Genomic DNA, 24,908 nt, shown 5'->3' with positions numbered 1-24,908 from the left:
GACATTTTTAGATCCGGAAAAGGTATTTAATGATACAGAACGTAACAAAACTATTAAAATTTTTATGAAAAAAAAGGCAGAGGATCGATTGAAACATAGGGAAATAATATTAACATAATCTATACAAAAATTAGCGATGATGAAAGATCAAAAAACTTTCTTCGATTTGGGAAGGAATTAAACAAGGATATATATAACCTACCCCTATCGCTTTTTCGCACATAGATGGAAGCAGTACGGAGATGGAAAAGCAAATTTGAAAGTGAGATAATCACCAAAGGATTAAGATTACGAATATTAAAGATTTGACTGACCCACCGGGTCGGTCTAGCGGTAAAATCGTTGTCTCAAATCGACTGTTTAACAACCGATTTTCGACGTCGAAAGTTTCGAGTTTCAAATCCTAGTAAAGATAAATTACTTTAATCTAATACTAGACAGTGATTACCGGTGGTACTTTGGTGGTCGAGGTTCAATTAACCGCTCGTGTTAGGAATGGTCGGCCTGAGTTTTGTACAAGACCACACCTCATTTGCATATCCTCTTCTCATTAGATCGTGGAGATGCTTATTGTTTACTAAACGTACACGTTAGGGATAAAAAATTAAAAACATTTGCCGATGATGTTGTTCATTTAAAGGAAACAAAATATTAGAAGAAACTCTGAACCGATTTATTTCTAAGTCGGAAATTCAGTATACAAATAAATAAGAATAAAAGAAAGGAAGATAAAGAGGAGTTAAATATTAATTTAAGTGATGTAATATTCCAGAAGTTATAGAATTTTGGAATTTGTGGAAAAAACCACAAAAAATGAACAAAGCAATAATGCAGACATCTAAAGATGACTGATAGGTACTAATAAAAGATTTCATGCAAGAAAACATTCTACCGGTATCGAATAATGTAAATCTCGGAATTAATAAGAATCTTTTGAAAAATTTTTTTTTTTTTTTAGTGTAGCGCTTACACTGGTGAAACATGGTCTTAAGAAAATCAAAAAGGAACAGAATAGACGCTTTAATTAGAAACTTAGCGTTGCAGGAAACTGAACAAATTGAGATGGAGCGAAAATAATTTGAAATGAAGGCTTGGGCGCATAGAAGGCATCTACGAGAAGAATATTTTTGTTCAATTAGAGATAGTCATGTACCTTGTCAGGGAGAAGATCGAGTCAAAATCTTCTAATGAGATGAACTAGGTCGGTACAAAACGTATTAAGATAGCCAATTCTAGTAAATTTGATACAGAAACACATCAACTAGATAGACCTGTGGAGAAAGAACGGAATATATAAAAAAATAAAAATAAAGATTATGGATGAAACAGATATTTTAAGGTTAAAAAACTTGCGCAAAAAAGAAAGCATAAAAAATACGAGGTACGAGGGTTGTCCAGAAAGTAAAGAACGTTTGACCTTCCTTAGCGCGTCTCCGCTCCCGCCGATTTTTATGGGAGTGTCATTGAACTCCCTCAACTACAAGCTCAGCGTCAGCTAAACTGCGACACTGTTCAGAGTGTATTTTTTTTTAACCTTTAATTGTATAAGAAAACAGTAAATCCCACCAAACGTGAAGTGCGTAGTGCGATTCGGATTTGGAAAGCGAAAACGTTTCGGCCAACTGAAATTTACAAACTAAAGGAAATTTTTACGGTGACAGCGTGAGAAATTAAGTCGGTTAGAAATGGCACGATATGGTTAACGACGGACGAACAAATGTGCGTTTTTTTTTTGCTTTATTGAATTATGCCGTTCCACTGATTAACGCTTTGTTTCAGTCCACTTTACACATCACCAGTAAGAATGTGATCCAAACGTTCGTCGCCATCTTGAGTACGAAACGTCAAAGCAGCTTCCATTGTTCGATTTTTCTGTTTCTCAAACAATAATCGAGATACCCGTTCGGCACACTTTTTTATAACCAGAACGAATTGTTACAATTTTATAAAGGTAAATTTCTACAAAATTTCAGTAAAGAAATTGTATAAACGATCTAACGTGAAACATCTCCTCCTCATTCTCCTCCTCCTCCTCTTCCTTTGTCATCGACCTTTTGCTTGAGATCTTCAATTATGAAGGATAGTCGATCAGAACGTTTGTCATCCTGCGCATCCGTAAAGTGTCGCAGTACAGCTCGCACTGAGCTTGTAGAGGAGGAAGTTCGACGACATGCCCGCAATGGTCGGCGGGAAACGCCTGCGAAACTCAAACGTTCTTTACTTTCTGGACGACCCTCGTACCACTAATCAAGTCAAACGACTGATGATTCAGAAAAAACACCTCGTTTGATAATTTTAATATAAGATTTTTCCTCTAAATAGCTTAAAGTATTAAAACATATTGTAACTCATTTTTAATTTAAAATGTTAATTTTGTTTATAATGAAAATTTTATCCGTAATAATAGGATAAAAAAATAAACGCGTTTATCTTTTTTATATTTGTTTTTATCGGCGAAATTCCTTTTAAGTAGGAATAAAGTAACCGCACGCGGTTTATATATAAATAATGAATGGGACGGATAACAGGATTTGTTACATCCATGTGAAATGAATGAAGGATCAGGCGTCATATCCTGTAGCAGGAGGGGGGAAATCTTGTTTAATTAGAGGTAGCCGTGTGCCGTGTCAGGGCGAGAAGGTGATGAATGATTACGGAATGAGGGATGAGCTCGGACGCCTAAATCAAGATGAATCGCGCGGCTAAGACGTTGCGGGACTAGGAAATCCCGCCAGGAAATTCAGAAAGTATTTTTTCCCTCATCGGCGAGTCTATATCCCGTCGGCTGGAGGGGGCCACCTAAATCACCGCCTTATCTTCAGATAAGAGGCTCCGCTAAATCCCCTCTACCCCCTCTTCTTTTCGTTTTTCTCTTTCGTTCTCATCCCTTCTTAATATCTTCTTTCTTGTGTTTTTTTTTTATTCTACTCTTTTTGTACACTTACTTGGAAGTTCTTATTTCAAAGTGTGCTTTACCTGTCGTACATAACGCAATTTATAAAATTCACATGTATTTATTAAATTCCTTTACAAAATTACGTTTTCATTTTTTTTTTTAATTAATTTCTTTTTACCCCAGGTATGAAAAGTAATTTATCTTTTCTTTATCTTATTCCTCAAATATTAAAAATTAAATTAGAAATTTTATAAGTTATTTTTATAATTTAGTACAACATAACTTTTAGATTATATTCTAAATTAATTTTTCAAACGGATAAAATTACTAAAATTCCTTAATTTTAAGTAAAACATAGAAGAGGGATAATTTAGTTATATTAAGTCAGAGTTTTTTAAATTTTATTTGAATGTAATAATCTAATTTTTGATGAAAGATTTTACCGTAAACAATTTACTGCAATTCATTTCTATCTAAAGTTTAATACTACACTTTGATATCGATTTTATAAAATTTTAACAAATTAAAACAGTTTTGTGTAAATATTACTTTGAAGTATACTTGAAAAAGAATACTAATATTTACATCGTAAATAGTCCGATCTGATAATCTTTTAAGCACGTATATTTAAGTTTGTAGACCGACCAAAAGAAATTTACCGGATACTATAAGTATTAAACGATTCGTATACATCGCGCCAGTAAACTACAAACTGTTGAAACTGATCTGAATTCTCAAACAATTCAATAGGGAGAGAGCACTTAATATTTTATGTAAAGACAACCACCATCTCTCTATACAAGTGCTTTCCATACAGTTACTCAAATCAATATACAAGATAATTATAAAATAATTAAAATTGTAAATATTCTACATCGTAATAATGTACTAATTGACAAATTAGAAAATAAAAATAATTATAATAATTAAACGTGACAAATTATTAAAAAATAAAAAATAAATCTAATAATAGTAATAAATATAAGTCAAACTATTACAAATAATGAATTTTTTGTTAATTTTTTTTTTATATTCTAAATATTTACAAAAAATTTATTTTATCTTTTTTTTTACCCACAGTAAATGCGACTGAGACGGTATAACGCGTTTGGGGTAAGAGGTTGTGTGTGTGTGTGTGTCTATTACCATTTTCCTTAAAAACTACTGGACCGATTTCGATACGGTTTTTTTGCATTACATAGGTATCACTTCAGAGCAATTTCTTATATATGTTTTACTGCTATTGTCCACCAGCGAGCGCTGCAGTAGATATGTTTCTTCAAAACGGCTTTTGAATGTTTCTAAGCCTTTCTAATTAATATTTTTTTAATTAACGTTTATTTCGTCGTGGAGTTTTATTAATTTTTTTTATTTTATTTAATAAAGAAATATAACAAAAAAGTTGGAAAAATACATCGATACATCAACTCCTTAAAAACGGAGATAAAGCGGATTTTAATAATTACATCTCGGTTTTATCATCCCTACTCAAATTACTATCTAAAGCATTATCAAACAGAATATAAACCGTAATTGAAAAAGAACTACTCGAGTATCAACGTGAATTTCGACCAGGAAGAAGCTAAAAATGTTAACCAAAAATCATTTTTACGATATCAAAAAACAATCCATAAATCCTGAATTGATAGCAATTTTCGTAGATTTCAAAAAAAATAATTCGATACTGAGAGAATTCTTATTTAAAATATTAAGAGAATTTAAAATTGACAATGAAACATTAAATATTATTAAAAAACCCCAACAGAAACCGTTACAAAAGTTGAATTTTTTGGGGGAAATATCAAAACTCTTTCGAGATTAAAACAGTTGTAACACAAGCAGATGGTCTATTACCGATACTTTTTAAGTGTTCCTTAAAAAACGTTATCAGAGAATGGAATAGTCTACTACATTTAAGAATCGATGAAAACATCAAAACGGGAAAAAAGTTGAAGTTATGAAAGCAAAAATATTATTAGACTTTGCAGATTTTGTTATCCTATTTAAACAAACAGAAGAAGCGAAATCAAAACTCAAAAATTAGAAGAATGTACAATTAAAATCGCGCGTCAAATTTCTTACGAAAAAATAATATAATGAATCTAAATCAACAAAGACAAAACTCGATCAAAATTTCAAAAAAGAAAAAACTAAAGATTTCAAAAATAAAAATATACAAAGGAAATTATGACAAAATATCTCAGGAGAAACAGGATTGAAAGCTAGAGTACTGAAGATGAAACAGCATATCATTAATACAAAATATATATATACATAAAACAGAAATCCCTTTCAAAAAGTACAGAACTGGGACATAACTAGATAGCAATAATACTTCCAGAAGCTCTATGTGGGGCACAGACTTTACAAGAACTTCGGAAAAAGAAATCAGCAAAATAAAAAACTATTTTTTTTGAAAAATACACGGTCCAAACTATCAAAACAATATATAAATCTGGAAAAACAGAGCATACAATGAGGAAAAGAAAATTACAATTTTAGAAACATCTGTATAAAAAGAATGAGAGCAGATTAACTAACGAAATTTTTAATTTTTTTAAGGAAAACAAAAATAAACCGGTTTAGAGAAGCAGAAAAGGTTTTGAAAATACTCAATACATCAAAATGCAGAATTCTGACAAAAAGGATGGATGAATCGGAATTACCGGAAAAGCAGAAGAAAAAGCAAAACCGTAATAGGAGTTATGAGACGAAAAGAAAGATGAGTGAAAAGATGAAAAGTTTTTTGGAAAAGAAGAAAGTCTGATATATGTAAACGTTACCTGTAGAGGTCAGATCGAAAGAAAAGGGTAAAAAGTGTTATGTATAAAGTAGATCGTTAGAAAATAAGTTACCCTGTTCAATTACTACTGATGCCCTGTACGAAATGTAATGACAGAATTTCGTCAAGTGTTACGGTACTGTGTTCTTAACTCCAGTACAAGAAAAATAGTTCCTGTAAACATGCATCCGTATGCAACGGATTAAGCTACTTTAATTAAATATAATATATATTCTACTATATATATTATTACTAAATATATCTACTAAATAAATAAATATGAAAATTTTGTACTTGAAAATTTCAACCATCCTTATTTTTCACGCGCAACAACAGCTCAAAAACTAATAAAATTAGGAATAATTTCTTATTGAATATTTTAAGCATTTCATTATGAAAAAGTAACACCTTACTATTTTAAATCGAATTTAAATGTTCAAATAAAAAATAATTTCGCGCCGAATTTTATCTCCATCGCTACGTGATACATTAATCGGTCAATACCATTTTAAATATTTCATATTTATCAAATACACTAAACCAATTATATTATCTCCTCCACTTAATCCAAATACTTCAATCGGCTACTTTATAAATCCCTATTTACAAATTTTACTTTCCCGTCTAGACAGCGCTATAGCTGTAGAAGGGAAAGTATTGTAATCGGTCCAATTTGGGAATATACGGTTTTCACCAGATCTTGATTTTTGATACCTAAGTAACCCAAAAAACGGATGGAAACTTTCCGGATGTTAATGTTCGTATGTACTCGTTACGTGTGTATATTCTATGTTGGCCTCTAAATCACCTTATATCTCCGAAACTGCTGGACCGATCTTGACCAAATTTTGTCAGATATGAAGCATATCTGACAAATATGTACGGGGCATTGATGCCATTAAATTTTTTTGAGGGACAGCCCCATGCGGGGCTGCCGTTCGTCTGTGCTTGCACAGATGGGCGGCAGTGATGAGGCACTGGGACTCCCTCATCCCTTCGCGAAAAAACTGAGACTCGTGTGAGTGCGCTACAGAGGATGCTTTCACTAGAGGCATTGGCGTCAAGAACGAGTCCCGGTTTCTGGGACTCGGTTTTTGGTCCAGGAACGACATAGTCGGGCTTGGATACCCCGCCCTGTTGGTGGTTAGAGGCAGGCAATGAAAAGTTCTAACCGGCGGGCTGATCTGTTCGACTAAACTTACGGCCGGCAGACGGGGAGGCCCGTTTGACTAGACAACCCTCTGAGCTCTGCTTTGCTCTGTTGTGGATCCAGCCCGGGGGTAGGTAAAAAATAAAAAAAGAAGCTCAGTACGAATACATAGTTGGAATCATCGTAATTTGCTCTATTAAAATATAACTTTTTATCATAAAGCACGAGATGCAATAAAGACCCTCAGCAGCTGGGAAATCAGTATTACGCTCCCAGACATCAAAACTAAGCCAGGCTGCACATGTAACCTAGACTCAAAATTTGACCTCGTAGCAATCGACCTGTTAAATATCAATTAGTTTAGATATTTTCCACCAGATAAAGCGATAAATCTTTCTTTTTCCTGTTTAGCCTTTGGTAATTAACTTTCAAATAATACTTCAGAGGATGAATGAGAATGATATGTATGAGTGTAAACGAAATATAGCCTTGTACAGTCTCAATTCGACCGTTCCTGAGATGTGTGGTTAATTGAAACCCAACCGCCAAAGAACAACGGTATCCACGTTATAGTAATCAAATCCGTGTAAAAATAACTGACTTTACTACGACTTGAACGCTGGAACTCTCGACTTCCAAACCAGCTGATTTGGGAAGACGCGTTCACCACTAGACCAACCCGGTGGGATCTACGTTGTTGTCCAGTTAGTTCATTAATTACTTTCTATTCAGCTTTCGTATTTCCTTGACATTTTTTAAAACTGTTATGAGTAATCAATTTTCAGCACGCTCTTCTATTGTTAATTGAAATTCCAACAAGCGTGACTGGATTACTGGAGTGTCTGTATATCAGAAAAATTATAATGAGTTATATAGTTTCTGGTGGACAAAAAATCAACAACGATTGAAATTCATCCTGAATCTGATACAGATTGTGACCGCAGTTAGTATTTTTGTCGTGAATTTCGTTAACTATTGACCAAATGTGATGGATGAATAAAAGACATAGCGTCAGCAGATCTTGTATAGGTAATCGAAAATTTTCCTGTTAATCGTCGCGTAATACTGAAAGATTTGAAGGTGAAATTTCGTTTTTATTTTTAATCCGATGAATTCTGGGAAATTTCACGATCGTTAAAGTTATCGAAAGGTATACAACAGAAAGATCTCTTGGCTACTACCCGTGAACATACATCCCAACCCCGTAGGAGAAAGACACCCACCTTGTGACGTTACCGGTCGCCACACTATTTTCCCGTCTAGAGGTATAGCCGTAGAAGTATTATAATCGGACCAATTTGGGTATATGAGGTTTTCACCGAATCTTGATGTTTTGATACCTAAGGAACCCAAAAAACCGGATTGAAGTTTTACGGCTGTTAATATTCTTCTATATATGAGGCGTTGATGCTACCAAATTTTCAACTTAAAAGGAATGAGGCTGTAGAGCAAGATCACCCTCAGTATCTCGATATTTCGCCCAATTAAGGTTTTATTTCTCTTAGGCATATTTCTTTAACAATTAAAAAATAATAATATTTGTAAAAACCTTTTTTTTTAAATCGCAGCCCCACCGCAAAAAATGCTAAGTGAATATACTCCATCAACAGTACCCCCCTGTCACTACAAGAAGCGCTAGTGTAGCACTAACGTACAGTTAGTTGTACAAAAAAATCTTACATAGACACCACATGACTTCCTGGTACTCCTATTAAATTATATATACACATTTTTAGAAGTACATAAAATTTTATTCCACTAATAACTTCGGGTATTTATTTTTTTTAATTATTGAATTATTCATCGTAAAACGTTTTTTAAAATGAGAAGTTAATAATTTACTAATAAATCAATATATTTAAATTAATAAAAAAAAATATGAATATGAAGACCGATTCCAACCGATGTGCCCTTCCCTAAGATCCAAATATTTTTCATTAATTAAAATTTTATTTGGCTGTAACTCTGGAACCAGTAAAATAAGTTCCACTTATGATATATCGTTAAAAAGCTCTTAATGAGGACTTAATACTGCAGTTCACAAAAAGTCCAAAATCCTATTTTTATTTTTTTATTTTGGGCTCTTATGTACTTTTCGATTGCAATCAAGAGGGGGGGGGGGGTGCACAACTAGATGTTACAACAGTCCTAAATCCAAAGTTTTAACATTCTACGGCTAACTGTCTTTGACTTATGCGAGATACATACATACGTACGTAAAAAGGTCACGTCAAAATTAATCAAAATGGATTCAGTGATGGTGAAAATGGATATTTTCGTTGAAATCTGAAAATCGAAATTTTTCGCGATTACAATACTTATTCGATTATAATATCCTTATACGAAGTACAAGGAAGTAAAAAAAAAATATTTAAATAAAAATATAAATATTTTTAATTAAATTGTGTGTGTAAGCCGTGCATCAGAAAAAATCCGCATGACGAGGAGGTCCTAGAAATGTGTTTTCAGATTTTTTATAACTACAATATTTTTATTGAATTACTATTCTTTAAGTTTTAATTATTTATGAATACGTCTACATATTCCGCAATATTTTAATTTTCTTAGAAAACCGCAGTTTATCGTGATATTTTAATTATTTCCACAAACTACACATTTTTGTGTAAACGCATTATTACACAATACTCAAATACCAGATGGTTTATTACGTTTACAAAGGCGCAAAAGACTAAAGTCTATTTCATTGCAACGTTTATGTGACTTCAGTTCAGTTGCAGGCTCTAAACGAAAATTTCAGATTAAAACAGCGGATTAAACGAAATTTCTTTTTAAACAAAAAAACCAATGTTTGAAACTTGACTAGTGGAGTATAAAACGAAAGAATTTGAAAAGATGTTTTAAAATACAGAAATACTTTCATTATAGGTTATCCAGCATATACGGTTTCTTAAAAAATTACAACTAGAAAATAATTTTGTAATTTAAAAAAAAAATACAATTACTGTAAATGGAAATTGTGAAATTATCAACAAAGGGAATTTAAATTAATTTTAATGCGATGATACAATCTAAATAAATAAAAATAAAAGTATATATATAAGTATATTTCATAATCACTCTGAAACGCCTTATTCTTTTTTAATGGAACTCTCACGTTGAATTAGTTTTGGCCCTGATTCAAACTTAAAAGTTAATAGTATTTAAAAAAATGTGGAGTACACCAACACACTCTGTCAGCAACTATATTTGATAATGAAATTAATAAAAGCAAAATCATTTCCACCAAAAAAAAGTTAAACTGTTTAAAATGTTTTGTTTTTTGTTTACATTTGATATGATTTCCGTAATTTTAATTCTTCATATAACACTCGCACAGGCCCTGATATATTATATTCCATCATAAATAAATGTACGGACAACGTCAAAATTATTTTTACCTCTTGACGATCAATTGTTGTATTTACAATTTTTGTTTTTTAAAAAAACCGTTTAATATATTAATTTGTGAAGGAAATAATTATAATCCATCTTCAGGAACATTGTGTTCCTGAAGATGGATTAATAACCGAAAGCGCTCGGACAAAATAATAAAAATAGTTGGTAAGTGGAAATAATTATACAATTAAATGTACTGTAACACATCTACAGAAAAATGAAAGATTTAAGCAACGGTAGAGATATAAAAATAAAATGATTTCTGAACCAAGGATATCCATACCTGAAATGGCTGTTTAGGTAAATATAGAGATGATGAAATTTATAGTTCATAGAATCATTCATAAATGCATCGTAAAATAAATTATCGTTTTATATCAACCTGGTAAACACAGCTATATTACCTGTAACTGATTCTACCATCCTCTACAATTCTCGAGCTATGACATCCTACTCTTCCCGACACTTCCTTTCAATTATCCTGAATTAATAAATGAAATAAGCAATATATTTTTTCCCCTCTTACAACTGCCCTAAATATTCTACTTATCTCTTCTTTACCGCGTTGATAAGTTCTAGATTGTTATGCATGTTCACTAAAACATCATCACTACACAATCTTTCGGTGTAAATAACGATTAGGATATTCGTAATATATACAATACGATTAATTTTTGCACCTGATAAAATCTTCCGCAATCAATTACTATCAATAGATCTTTCTATTTTATTATAATTTATTAATTCAATTTTTCTATAGAGCTAAATCTGTTAAAATTAGAGCAAAGTGAACTAAACTAAAAAACTGTTCAAAATCGTGAAAGTAACTGTTCAAAAAACTATTAATACTTTTAAATGGGATAAATAAATCTATGTACAGCTGTCTGTGTAAAGATATTCAACTTTCATACTCGATCATAGAAATGGTACAAAGCAAATCATTTAGTGAATGACTGTTTGAAAATATCTTAATTCCAGTGAAAGCAAAAAAATTGTACAATATTGATAAAGTATATATAGCAGCTGTCCTGTTACAATAAGACAACCAAAGACAAATAAACTACCTAAAATAGAATAATTATTAAAAAACAAAAAACCTGACTGCTAATTGTACACATCTACCTAGAATAATTAAGAAAAACGAACAAAAAATCGTTAAACAAGTTTCTTTCTTTTCTTACAGGTATTTTTATAGGATGTATCCTGACTTCCGTAGGGGAAGACACTCTCCGCCACCCCCTCCGTTCCTAGCCCTTACGGGCTTTACCGAAGGTCTTCTTCGAAACCTCGGCTTTTGATATATTCCAGTCCGCCTCGGCCAGGATGCCACGAGTGACATTCCCGTCGGTATATTACTATTTAATGAGCTCAAAATAAAACACATCTTACCGAGCCTTAAGTAAGACTGAAAGGATCTAACTAAACAAAGGAACTAAACTTACCCGGAGAAGGTAAAAGTGAGTTCAACATACAACACTAACGTAAAAATATTATACGGAACGATAACATTGAAACAAAACAAAACAAAGGACAAAAACAACACAGAAACATAATTTATAAAACAAAACGTAAAAAAAAAAAAACAGTATACAAGATCCAAGCAGGACTCTGGATCCCCTCGGCAATCCTTTCCTTGGCCGAGTACAAATAAAACTCCCCACTATTGCGCGTTCGGGCTGGCTCCTCCAGTTTACACGGAGATTCAACGCCGACCCGATAAGATCAAGCCGACAGATGATCTCCGTGCGCATTAACTCGTACCTTAAGCACTCATAAAGAACACGGTAGGTATCATCCGACTGTCCACACTGAGAACACATACCGTAATCTACCAGGCCGAATTTATGCAGTCTATCCCTCAAAGAACCATGGCCGGAAAGAAATTGCGTCACATATTTATTAGGGTGTACCCAAGAGGCGTCCCGCACACCAATATTTGAAAAGAGATCGTGCGTACAACGCCCAACCTCTGTCTCATCTCATCTGGCCTGCCACAAGGCATTGCCACGTTGTTTCATTTCTCGATCTTTATTCGCAGTCAACTCACCGGACTTCTTAGCAAAGGTTTCACGCCTGCAATCACCAAGACTGCCTCCTGCGAAATAGTACGGTAACCACTCGTTACCGTTAACAAGAAGTTGAGGCCTTAATAATGTGTCCCGATAACGTTAATATTTTAGCTTATCCGCCCAAACAGGCGCTTCATATAGCATAATAGCCTCGCACTTGCCTTTATATAGGATGCTCAAGGTCTTAAAATCAAGACCCCCAATCAGGACTGACCACACGTCGAATACCGAAGAAGGCATTGCGGGCCTTTTTCGCGACGTATTGAAGATGCTTCTTAAATTGCAGTTTCTCATCAAGAACCACCCCGAGATACTTTTGAACCTTAACATACTTTATACGCCGGCCTGCCACCGAAACACGGACTCGCTGACTCACAGCCAAACGGCCTTTGAGGATCATCATCGTGGGCTTTGCCGGGCTAAACGTCATCTTGTATTGACGACCTCACAGCTCAAGCACCCTGCAAGCTTGAGTGACTCGGAGTTCAACCTCCCTCCGCGAGCATGCTTCGACCAGCACAGTCCATCGTCAGTACAAGCCACGATGCAACCTCAGCCGCAGGAGAGAATCAAACTTCACCACCCACAATGAAGGACCCAACCTTGGGGACATCCCATGGACAGCGTCTTGCCAATTTCATGGTTGCCCTCGCGAGACAGCACATCCCGATGACTGAAGTAACTTTGGGTAACTTGCAATTCACTTACAGTATATTCTCTTTTTTGGAGTTGGTAAATAGCAGAAGGCCACCGTAAATTATTAACTGATCCGGAAATGTCCAGGAAAATTCCCAGGATTATATTCCGTCTCACTTGGTCGTTACCACACTCATCACACGACGTATGGCGTTCTTAATACCCTTTCCGGGACGAAACCCGTACTGATTCTCCATCAACAATCTTTGCGAGGTTAACCCCTCATTTATACGCAGATACAGAACCTTTTCAAAGACCTTATCAACAACCGGAAGTAACAAGAGCCAATACGAAGAAGTAACAGCAGGATCCTTGTCGCCGCATTTAAACAACAATTTTACAATCCCCTTCTTCCAACACACAGGGAAATATCCACCAAATAACAATTTATTAAGAATTCGTGTACCGAGAGAGAAACTCCGCCATTATTCCATTAAAGCCCGGGACCTTACCCCTACCGAAACTACAGATAGCTTGACGCACCTCAGCCTCGGTAATCTCTAAGGACACTGCACCCTCACGGAACTGAGCGACCTTCACAGCACCCGCAAATGTATGCGGTCTCTTCGGCTTCACTATCATCAGACAGTAAAATCGTCTAGTAATTTGTGTAAAATTCTAGATATATCCAAAATTACAACAAACCTGGTCGAGAGAGCAGACGGAAGAACGTCCTTTCGTCGTTTTTGTCCCAATATGAGTTAGTCAGTGATGTGAAATTAAATATATTTCTACATTTTTTGTTGTATTCAGAAACCTGTTAGTCTTAACAAAGTGGAGGCCGTTAAATTTACCATCTCATATAGTCTACAATGGCACCCTACTATAACGCAGGATGTTGAATTAATATTAAATTTCGCATCGCTGACTAACTTACTACCTGTAAGAAAAGTAAGAAAAATTTCTTTAACTATTTTTTGTTTGTTTCTCATAATTATTTTAGGTGGAGGCGTAGAATTAGTAGTCGATTTTTTTATTTTTTAATAATTATTTCATTTAGCGCTTTTTTGTCGCTTCAACTATACCATTGAATATACTAATAATCTAGATACGATAATGGTATGTCTTATTTTTTTAGAAAAGTTATCCTTCTTAAATAGAAATTTAATGTTAATGAATGATAACGTACATGTGTGTAACGCATTCTGCTTCCTATTGTTGAACAAATTTTTCGCTCATATCTAGAGAACGACGAATTCTTAAAAAGAATCATAACAGGCAAAAAGTTTCTTTTAGATTATTTTATGGAATACCATCATCAAAATTTGAAATAACACGTGTATGTGCTAGCCGCGATGTATTCCTTTTTCCTTTCGCCAAGTACATTTTTCGTTTTTATCTCAAGAAAGATCATTTTTTCGAAAAAAAAAACACAAGAAGCAAACAGTTTTTCTTTTTTATCGTTTAATGGAATACAATCATTAAAATTTGAATATAGCATATTTTTAATTTTATTCCTAAGTGTAGCGCCTCCTTTTCGGTTAAGACAATTTAAGATAGTCTATATTACTTTCATACCAAAATCTGTTACTACTCAAAATTTGGTTGTAATTGCTTGGATCTGCGAAACTAAACAAGGAAACAAACGCGCACACCAGTTTAACACATTACCGCTCCTCATATGTCGAGTAAAAAGGCTCTTATGGAGAATTCGAACTCTTTCATTTATCTAAAATCTCAAAATTTAAACTAAAGTATATTATTTTTATTTCAATAAAGGAAATATTTATTATCGATGTTATAACTATATTTACACTCGCTCACAATGAATTAACGTTATAAGTTCCTTATAGATCTTAGGTAAAATTTATTTACTAAAACGTATTTTAAATTAATTAAATTACAAACACTTTTATGAAATCATTAAAAGATATACTACCCGATAATTCATCACGCAACATTTCATTATATCGCTTCCCGCATAAATATCATCGGGACGAAGCGAACAAGATCACAAACGACTACACAGTCACGTATTTACGTAATTAGCGACGTGAGAAGTGTTAAAATATATTAGTGACGAGGGTATTAAAATAACGGTATAAGACGAGAAGCGTTTACTGTCTTGCATTGGTTTATTAGTTTACTAAGAGTTGTAGTTTACAGCTGAGGTCTAAGCGGCAACGTTTCCGTAGCTACGCTACTGTTGTAACGTAATGGAAATGGATTCCGATCCGTAAGGAGACAGCACGTGGAGGAATCCACCGGGCAGGAGATTTAGTGGGTTCGCTCGGAACTCTATATGCGATACTCTCTCGACTAAAACGTGGCGCATTAATCCCTCAACCACCCCCCCTCACCGCCCTATTTCCCGCAACGATTCTACGACGACTCGCAGAACGGTAGCAATTAACAGTTCACAAAGCAAGAAAATATCTTGTATTAAAACACACACCTCCTAGCTACGTATAACGAATGTTAACATTATATCGGTACCCTTATCGCATCCAATGTAAACGATATAAACTAGAATTTAGGCGAGTTCAACGCTTCTTAATTAAATGACTTAGTTATGTTTTGCTACAGCGTAACCAAAATCCACGTAAAAGGCCAATAAATTCAGAATCAAAACAAAAAGTAATCTCTCCCACTACCTTTAACGTGTCTTTTATTTATTCTATATTCATTTACTGCATTTAAACAAATCGTAAATAGAAAACGCTAAAGAAATTATCAAATAGACTATAAAATTCAAGACCCCTGTACGTTGTGATTAATTATCACAGTATAAACACAAAAAAATAGAAACTCAAATGAATGAATATAAAAGAAACAAACAGTAAATATTAAATAAACAATATTTACGAAACACTATCAAGTGTTATTAATATATTAATAACACTTGATACATTAATAACACATAATACGTTAAAAAAACATTTAACTAAAAAATGATAAGATGTCGAATTGGTCAGTCCAAAATGAAGACGGAAACTACTAAAATAAACAATCCGACTGGCTGCTAATACATATTACAGCTTTGTAAGTAACAAGAAAAACAAGCATATCCATATTTCTGATAAATTATGCATAAATATAATTACAAAAAACTTATGGTTCACAAACAAATTCGTCTGCATTAAAGTCGATTACAGAAAGTTAAAAAAATTTAATTTAATTTTTCTCTCATAATAACTATACTACTCTGTCACGTTTCGGTTGCTTTCTGTTTTGACTTAAGTAAAAGTCAAACTTCTTAAACTCTTTTTCACGTTCAGTTGACGTACATAGATTTTCGCGAAATTAATTCTTTATAAATTTTACTTTCCCGTCTAGACAGCGCAATAGCAGAGTTATATCTCTAGAAGTGAAAGTATTGTAATCGGTCCAATTTTGGCGTACGTAGGTTTCTTCGGATTTTGACGTTTTCACATCTAAGGAACCCAAAAAACCGGATGGAAATTTTCCGGATTATTAATGTTCGTATGCACGTGTGTTCGGTGTTAGCCTCTAAATCACCTTATATCTCCAGAACTACTGAACCGTTTTTCACCAAAATTGGTCAGATTACTTTTATATATGGGGCATTGATGACATTAAATTTTCAACGTAAAAGATCTAGGGGGTAAGGCTATAGAGCAAGATCATCCTTAGTATCCCGAGATTTCGCCTGATTAAGGTCATATTTTACTTAGGCGCATTTGTTAACGATTTAAAAATAACAATATTTGCAAAAAAAAAACATTTTTTTCAAAATCGCAACCCTACTCCAAAAAATGCTGCTGTTGTCGTCTGCTATATTGTGACGTCACACCTGAGCGGTAGAATTAAGTAAATGAATGATATACAAAGTGTAAAAAATTAATTCGGTCTGGCTGCATCTCGATCGCCGGTTGACTCGGTATCTGGTGTGTTAAGCCTCGCGGCTACAACGGTCTGCCGACATACAAGCGAAATGTTTGAAATTACATTACATTAGCAAATTGTGAAATTACAATAGTTTATTTAGTGCCGACCGTCGCCGCTAGTACCCCCAACCCGCGCGATTTAAGTACGGTACGCGCGCGCTTTAGTTAGAATCATTGAATTAAATAAACGAAAAAGTATTATATTTAAATAAAATGATAAATATTTTTAATTAAGTTTTGTGTGTGTAAACCGTACACCAACAACAACCCACAGTTGTAGGACTTTCAAATGTCTTACAACTGTTTTGTCAGCATTTTTTAAGACCGCAATACTAAAAAGTCAAAAATAAAAATGGTTAAAACTACTCCTTCCTTTTTTTTTAGTTGTATCCAAAATTTAATGTAATCAAGCCTCAAAAACAGAAATCTTTTGACTAATTTTAAGAATTTATGTCGAACCAGTTCGAAGATAATCAAAATAAAAGCCAAGAAACGAACGTACGTGAATACACATATCTTTCAGAAATTTCTATGTTTCTTTGGGGATTTTTTGAATTAAGGAGTGGTCTTGAAACGTGCAAAAACCGGGGTACCCAAAACGTTTTCCGATCGCTATATTTTCCCCTAGAATATGCTCCTGCAGCAACAATACAGTTTAGCCGGGAAAGTAAAAACATGTAATCTGTACCAATAAAAACTACTTAACACAATAACGGGGTAATGTTCCTTGAAATTAGAAATAACCAAGAACAATAGTAATAATAATGACAAGAAGAGAAGTCGGCTTTCATTTCGACCAGTATATATTTCTATATATGTTCAAGCAAAGCATACTCTTCACCAAACGGACCGATTTTAATGATAATTTATTTTGTAGACGGTCCGCTGATGGTTTCGTAGATATTAAGTTTCCATGTACATAAATGGAAGATATTATTTAATGAAAAATTACACACTCACATAAACAATTTGAAGTTATCTTTTTTACATTGTCGTCAGTATCGCTTAATGTTGGGACCGTTTAAAACAATATACACATCGATGACATTTTGATATTAAAAATATTTTCTCATGAAAATTTAACATAAATTTAAGTTTGAAACTTAAAATAAATAAAAAAAATACATATTAATAAATAATCCCCTATTCAAAGCCTTAGCTACCGATGGGTTTCTTTACATCATTTCGTGTTTTGTTTTTTTTTAATCTATCTTTAGCTTAAGAAAATATTTTTTTTTTAAATCCTTTATGTCGGCAAACAAGAACAAAACGAAAGTAATGAAATGTAGTAGAAATAACGAAGATGGATCGCTGAATGTAAAAATAGGAAGAAACGGCGTTAAATTAAAAATTAGTAAGTAGTTTTTAGTTCGGTACAGAATTTCATTTCTTAAGACGAAATGTGAACAAAATATTGTTTAATTCTTCCAATTTTTATTAATTTTTTGTCATTATTTATTATTTTTATTTTAAAATAATTGTTATATAACTATTTAATATTAGTAAATTTAACACAAAATACTCTTGCATTATCACGAAAGATCGGGGAGAAAAATTAATAACCATTAAAAAAAATGTTGTCTAAATAATAATAATATGAAACAATGTTTTTAATAAAAATCCTTAAATTTATTAAGCGAAGAACATTTTTCTAAACATCTCTTAAGACAAGAAGATCGATAACCGGTATATTTCTGGTGTTAATATTTTATTAATTTTTCATCAAGTTCTAACTGAAATTTCTTAAAGTTTTTAAGGCATATACGATTGCCTGACACAAAAAAAAGTTAATTAAATAAAAGAATTCATTAAATAAACAAAAATGATGAACAAAGTACAATAAAATCTCCTTATTCGCGGGGGTTACAGGCCGTAAAAATGTCGCGAATACAGAAAACCGCGAATACAGAACGGAACTAACTCATTTAAGGAAGAATAGTTAGGTTCATGTAAAATGAAAAAAAAAACATGCCTACTTACTAGGGGCGATGTTATTGATGAAATACAGACGGCAACATTAATTATAAGCACTGGTTTAGTACTGTACATAGGTACACTGCACAAAAAATATTTAACAAAGTACAATATATTTCCTAATTTACTCGTAAGCACTTACCAAACTGTTTGATTTAAAAACTAACTACAGTACGTACAGTATTAGAAAAGGGTATTACAAGTTCAAATCGTACCCGGTAATCGTCTTAAAAAGTAAAAAAAAAAAAAACAGAACCGCGTACACTAAAACTAGATAACTGTAAAGGACATTTACAAAACTAACCTACAGCATTTTGAATTGCATTTACAAAAGTTTGTAATTTTTCGTCTCGCTCTTGTCTTTAAATCCGAGTGATGTTCTATGTATTATTGCATGACATCTTCAATTTTGCGCTTAAATATTAAACTTCTATTCAAACATACATCAACATCTATAAAAAAAACCGGATAAGATCACGGGATAGTTCAATGCCTTCGATAAGGCGTTTATACATTTAATTGTTTTCCAGGGATCGTACCTTCTACCTCTTCAGGTTCATACTCTTCATGCGACATTAAATCTTTTAATATTTTTATTTTTTAATGTCACTAAGTAATGTAATGTACACGAATAAGGAAAATTTTAGCCGCGAATATAGAAAAGACATAGCAAAATATTCCACCGCGAATAATGAAATCGCGAATAAGGAGATCTCAGTGTACTTGCAATTATTTTTCTTTCGAAAGAAGAAATTGTAGGTTGCTCTGCCTTCTAGTAAATGATGCCTGCACTAATTTCTCGTTGCGTTAACAACTACTAAAAGCAGTACGTTCATTGTTTTTTTGTTTGTTTTTTTTTACATTTTCGTGCGTTTTTATTATTATTTTCATTTTATTATTCCTTTTTTATCTATTATTTTCATTAGAGTTTTATTTCATAGATTATAACGTTTATTAAATTTGTTTTTAAATGTATTTCACTTTATATATTATTTTGAATTCCATTTTTTCTTCAATTTTAAAATTAATAAATCCTGAATTACTTATTTATCACACTATCCTAATAAATTAAAATATCGCTATACTATAAATATATGTTAGTAATAAATAAGGCTTGATATTAGCTTTATTTTTAACAAAACTATATTTCACAAAAGAAAACTGACATCCGATTCGTAGATTCCTACTCCATTTTTCTTTTTCTAATCGCCAATCCTGCGTAAAAATTATTTGTAAATCTGCAGATACTTCATATTGGATTTCATAAAAATGGTGTATCAAATAAAGAGGTAATTATTCGAGATAGGAAGACCAGTACTTGAAAAACACAATTTTACTAACAAGGAAATTTGACACAACAGAAAATCCAACGCCATTGAGACCCCGTAACATTCAATTTCAACAATCTAATCCAAAAAAATGAAAGTAAAACATCCACCAGAATTAGGTGTATTCCTAAATAAAATCCGATCGGGCTAGAATATCACTGTTAATCGCAAATGGATTATCTCTGACTAATTCCAACCGTACTTATTCCTAAGATATTGATTACATGTTACGCGCTAATATAATTATTTATTTTCAGTATTCAAATGTTCGTTCAGATTCTCTTATACAAAATGAATGTACAGATGGAAATTTACTGGAATGTGTTTAGGGTCGTTAAAAAAATTTTCTTGTTAATTAAATAGAAAAAATTAACCGAACTGCTTTTTACACTCGCAAAAATTAAAATCAATAAAAATAATTTTTTAATTTTAATTTGATTTTATGCCTTTGAATCATATTTTTACATAAGTAAACATTTTTACAATTTAGATTTTAATGTTAATTAATATTAATGTTACTGTTAATTAATATTAATGTTAATTTTAATATTAATTTTTCATATTTTTAAATTTTGTTATAATTTTTAATTTAACTGAATAAAAGTTTAAAATAAAAAGATTAAAGGTTTTCGATTTTAAATAAATGGGCGATATGTTATTATATTTTATAAAGTTTGTAACGTCATGAGAGGTGAATATATAATGCAGCTGATGATGCAAGTAAATCACGAAAACACTCCTGCATATATAGTAGAAAAAGGTAAATCATCCAACTTTATTTATTGTGTACTTTGGTTGATCTAATAAAATAAATATATTTGTATGTAGTAAAAAGGAGTATGATTCTTAAAAGAACTGATTTAAAAAAATAAATGTGTGTGTGTATATGTGTGTGTATCACATGTTTTACTTAGTCAATCAGTTGGTTCAATTTAATACAACATAGATTAAAAACATGAAAATAAAAATTTCACTATGCATGTTCAATATTTTTTTTTAACAACCGGATATTAAAAGAACTCTTCATAAAAAAAATTAATATTAATTTTCTTACAAATTATTTTAAAACGAAATAAATTCTAACTTGCTTTCACTATATTTTATCCCTGACTAAATAATTTACCTTAATGAAAAAATAAATGCTGTACCATCAGCAATATCAAAAACCGGGTTAGTCATTTTGTTGATTCAACTAGATTCTTCACAGCTATGACATTAAATCACTTCAATATAGAATATAATTTTTAATGAATCTCTGTTACAATAACTTCATCATTTAACTTTTCATCGCTAATTTCGTTGCTTTGTTATGAAATGCTGGGAAAATTTAACACATCTCCACTTTTATACACAGGTCTGTCAATGTTAACAAACATTTTTGCTTCTATTTTCTAACTCGGGCTTCTACGCAGGATCTTTAACTGAAGCTTTTCTAATTCAGCTTACTGACATTCAGTAACATCAATGTATTTGTATGTTTAAATCAATATATCACACTTCATTTAAGAAACCCGGTTCTTTATAAAAACATTTTTATCTTAAATAAAATAGTATTTCAGTGTACATTTGTGTTATGTATACTAACATTTTTTTTAAGTTTACATAAAATCAGCTGAAATTGGATTTGCGTGTAGTCAAATAAATAAATAACAACCAGGATATGCGTATGATGACCAGTGCAGTAAATTACAATATTCTCTACCGTTTACATAAACAACTTGTTCTAGATAAATAACAGAGATACCTTTGTGTAAATGAAAAATAACGTGATAAATAGGAAGAACACACAATACGAACAAGAAATATAATCAGTTTATCAGTATACTTTTATAATTCAATGTACCGTTATAAAAATTAAGGTGCGTTATTTTTAACAATATATTTCATCAATATATTTCCTCGTCCAGTATATGCTGTCTGGAATATTTTATTAGAAACCCTACTTCTGGGCAACAGGGATTGTAAAACCGTTTCTTATTTAGATATTTAGAGCTGTCAGTGATTGCAAGAAATCCACGAATGGAGGTTTCAATGTACCAGTTATTCAAAGAAAACAGAATACATTTATTTCTGAAACGGTCCAAAATAAAAGAAATTTTTTAGTATCTCTTTTTCTCTCTCTTTTCATTAGGTTCTCATTTGATCATCGATTTCTATGTTGTTAAGAGCGCAGAACTTAGCTAGAATACTCAAAAGCACAAGAATTCATAAAAAGCCTTTCAGCTTGAAGAGCATAGGGCTCAAGACAATACTTACCTTTGAAAATCAAATTCGGGGATGTTAAAATTTTGACCAATTGTGTTAAAAAGAATGAAACTTTTCATATACTCTTTACAGACAGCTCCTATGAATTGCATGAATTTATTAAGGATAATCAAAATATTGATCATATTTAACCGATGTATTTCCTAATAAACAGAAAAAATCTAAGAAATTATAAAACACATATTACACTTAAAAATTATGTTTTTAACTATTCCATTTCCAAGAAGTTTTGATTTTACAAAGCCTGGTTATGAATTGGGTTGTAACAAAACTGATATCGGTTGTAAAAAAATAGATCTATGATTTAAAAATGTTTATATATATATTAAATAAATTTTAACAATGAAGAAATGTATAAATCATTTTGGTTAAATTTGACAAAATATCAGTTTTCAACATTACTGTCTTTTTCACACACTTGTACTCTTTCTTTTTCCTGTTTAGCCTCCAGTAATTACCGTTCAGATAATACTTCAGAGGATGATATGTATGAGTGTAAATGAAGTGTAGTTTTGTACAGTCGACCGTTCCTGAAATGTGTGGTTAATTGAAACCCAACCACCAAAGAACACCGGTATCCATGATCTAGTATTAAAATCTATGTAACAATAATTGAATTTACTAGGAATTGAATGCTGGAACTCTCAACTTCCAAATCAGATGATTTGGGAAGACGTGTTCGCCACTAGACCAACCCGGTGGGTTCACATATTCATACTATTGTGTTGGAACTGTTTGAGATAGGAATGGTAAAATAATAAGGAAGTTTATAAGGGTAACCACTTTTTTTTTTATCTTTATTCATTCTAATCCAAATTATAGAACTATTGCATTATCTAATTTAATCGTAAATGAAAATGAAAAAAAAATGTTAAGTAATAATTAAAAGTCAGTATTGTTTTCAGAATTAATGTGGTATTTCATAGTATTTCTATTTTTAATTGGTCGAATCCAAATTATCACTACTATTACTGATCACAATTACAATTAATGATAATTCAAATAATAATCGTAAAAATATTCTTATAAATATAGCAATTTTTATTCTTGTAAATAATTTGAATGATGATAAGTTGGGTTAGGAATTGAATTAATGACTGGTACATACTAATATTTATGATACATGAAAAGTTTTGTTTTCTTTACTCAGAATTTCAGTTTTAAAGTATGACCTATTTTACAACTTTAAAAATAAAGTAATTCAATTTTTATTTGGAATTAAATAATTGTAAAGACGTTTCATTCAGTTAGTATTTTCTTTGTTATATGAACTAACAAAATATATACTGACCCAAACCCAGCAACCGAGAAGTGAACAAATTAAACCGTAGAATTGCACCAAATACCACATCAGACAAATAAGAGGCATATTCTCCATACATAAGAAACATAAATAGGCACTATATCACTACAACAATCAATCAACTTTGGCAAATCACTTCATAAAAACATTACATTCATACACCAGGAGTTAAACTACAACATGCAACTTCTGTACATAGTACACAAAAACCAAGATCTCAACAAACTATTTACGTCACTTATAAAACAGTACGGCATGTAAGATTACTAACAGAATAAATACAAAAAAACAAAGCAACTGAGGAGTAAAAAAATTAAACTCTATGACTGTACTACAAACTACACTGGGCATTGGAATCACATTTACCACAGTAAAAGGAAAATTCTCAGGAACTAGAAAACAAAATCAAATTTTGTAAATCGCCTTACAAATCACTCAACATGTGCGCACACACACACACACAAAGACTTTAAACTCCGTAAGTAGCTTTTATATATACAACAAGATTATAACATACCTAATCAACTTGAATATTACAAAATAATATAAGTTATCAAATGAACAAAATACAGCATTGATTACACTGTATACAACTAAATATGTATTTGCTTACTAAAGAAGATTCCTATCCTGCTTGAAATAGATATTAATCAACAATAGTCCACTAATAACTTCTATATCTTTTATAGTCATTTATAATTTTTTCAATTTCTCCCACATTCTTATCGCTATAAAGATTTTGTAATTTTTACTGAGATTCCAAATTCAACACAGTTTTTCTTTAAATAGTTACTACAAATGATCAAAATTTAGCTTCAGTCAGATTACTTTCTGAGTAACAAAGCAAACTAACATGAATTCAGTTATAAAACTAGATACACATGAACAATTCAAAATATAAAAAAAACATTTTAAAAAAATTGTAAGAGAAGAAACACAATTTAAATTACATGTATTCTTTGAACTGATCACAAAAAATAAAAAGATCCTCCAAAACCTAATCCAAACATAAGCAACACATACAAAACATGATGAAATTCAGATCCCGAAAAAAATGTAGAAAGTTTGATTTACAATGAAAGTTAACTCTAACTCAGGTAAAATTTACAAACTTCCCTTACATTTAAGAATACTGTAGTTGACTTAAAAACTGTTTGAAAATAGTATCACGGAAATCAAAATTAAAAAAGAATCACTGTTA

Source organism: Lycorma delicatula, chromosome 2 (genome assembly GCF_047948215.1).
Source record: "Lycorma delicatula isolate Av1 chromosome 2, ASM4794821v1, whole genome shotgun sequence".
NCBI classification, from domain to species: Eukaryota; Metazoa; Arthropoda; class Insecta; order Hemiptera; family Fulgoridae; genus Lycorma; species Lycorma delicatula.
Note: the sequence above shows the minus strand (reverse complement) of the source record.